This window comes from Alligator sinensis, unplaced genomic scaffold (assembly GCF_000455745.1).
Source record: "Alligator sinensis unplaced genomic scaffold, ASM45574v1 scaffold131_1, whole genome shotgun sequence".
Taxonomy (NCBI): domain Eukaryota; kingdom Metazoa; phylum Chordata; order Crocodylia; family Alligatoridae; genus Alligator; species Alligator sinensis.
This window is the reverse complement of record NW_005841830.1, coordinates 3,513,340-3,515,321: the sequence shown is the minus strand read 5'-3', so window position 1 is coordinate 3,515,321 and position 1,982 is coordinate 3,513,340.

Sequence of the window (1,982 nt, the reverse complement as noted above, 5' to 3'; positions counted from 1 at the left end):
TGCTGATACCACCACTTTCAAACCTTGTTATTTTCTATTGTTTGTTTCAGATTTGCCAATAAAATGGATTTGGTGATATAAAGAATACAATTCAACCTGCTCTGGCTGTGTCTACACGAGTTGTTAGTGCGCAATCATTTAGGGCTTGTATACCCAAGTACTAAATGACTGAGCAGTAACCAGTACAGTAGCATCCCCTCACAGCCTGTTACTACTGCGCAGTAGCATTGCACCATGGTTCATGCCCCACAACCCTACCGTGCAGTAGTAACAAGCTACTGTGCAGTAAGCGTCTCATGTAGACGTGGTCTCTGACTAATTATTGCCTGGAAGCTGATGTGCTTTGACTTTCTAAATACCTTGGGATAGTTTGCACTGGCTTCCATTCCTTCTTTCAGGAAGGCAGCAACAAAATAACCTGGTGGCATTTCCTTTTACAGCTGCTTACAAAGAACTGGAGCGTAGCACTAGAAGCAGGTATCAAATTTGGTTGCAATTAGCCATTTTTACTGCACAGTAAGGGCATGCAGGTGTAGACGCACACCTGTACTGCGCAGTAAATTGGGCTAAGGTGCATTACAAAACCCCTGATGACATATGACAGAACCCCAAGTTTTGGCAGAACACAATTTAAAAACCACTGGACTAAGCAATAAATCTGTCTTTGTCTAAAGAGAAAGTTACTTTTCCTTTTTTGCTTTGCCATTTTTCTATCCAGTTGCATTGAGAAACTAATGCTAGTAAGTATTGTACTTACAATTTAAATAGCTTGAAGTTAGCGATGCCACATGCCTGACTAGCACAATGAGCCACCTAGCTGTGGAAAAGGATGGAGTAAGCAATAGTTGTTCAGCAACGGAAAATTAGGGTACATATTCTAGGTGCATATTAAAACCAAAACCAAATATTTTACTAGTTAATTATTGCAATTAGCGGACATAGTACTCCTGCAAAGCAATTTCCCTTGTCCTTTTTTGGGGCAGCTATAGAGCTGCTTTTGTACCTTCAAAATAATATTTTCCTGGAAAATGCCATTTTGGCAAAAATCAAAATTTTCTGTGGGAAATTTCTAGTTTCCTCCAAAGTATTACATTTTCTGTAAAGAAAATTAAAACAATTTATTTGGTTTTGAGTTGGCTCAACCTTATGTTCAAAATATTTCCATTTGAAGAAATGACCCAAAAGGTTTGACCTGAAATGTCATTACCTTACGGAGTCATGTTACTTCATGTTTTGGCATCTCATGTGCCCATTCTCCAGAGGTGCACCAGAGCCACTCTATACCCTGAAAAGCAGCAGTGCCTGGAACAGCACCAACTGCTGCACTGCTGCTGGCAGGGCTGCGGCCAGCTATCAGCTGCATTAGTGGTTATTTTTGAGGTTGGGATCCCAGGGGGCAGGCCATGACACCCCCTGGTGGCTCCACAACTGTGCCCCGCTCCACCCTTTCTCACCTGCGACACCTTGCTGGAATAATAAATATAATAGGGAGGCTGCCCACAGGCCTTCGCATGACCCTAGTCCAACTAGACCCCCACTGTGGTTCCTTGGCACCCTACTGGTCTCTATTATCCTCTGCCCAGGTATCAGACCCCTAGCTGGGCCTTGCCGTGTCTCTGCCACTGCAGGGCACCTAAATATTTAGGGGCTAATTGTATGGCTCCAATCCTCCCTTCCACCATGCCCCAAGCCTTGTGGGTGTTAATGTAACATTGTTCTCTTGTTGGGGCTTTGGCCTCTTCAGCCTCCACCCCTTGACTCTCAGTTAGGCCTTCTAGCCCAGGCCCACTATATCAGATCTGGCTTTGAGACATTAGCTTTTGTTCAGCCCTTTTGGCCACAGGGCCCCTGGCTGCTGTCTGCTGGGCCCCTCATCCCTGTCTAATCACGCCCCTCTTGGAGGCCGGGCCCCTGGCTGTGTGGCCTAGCCCTCTGCCCCTCTCCAGGCTCAACTGTTGCTAGAGCCTTGAGCCTACCCCTGG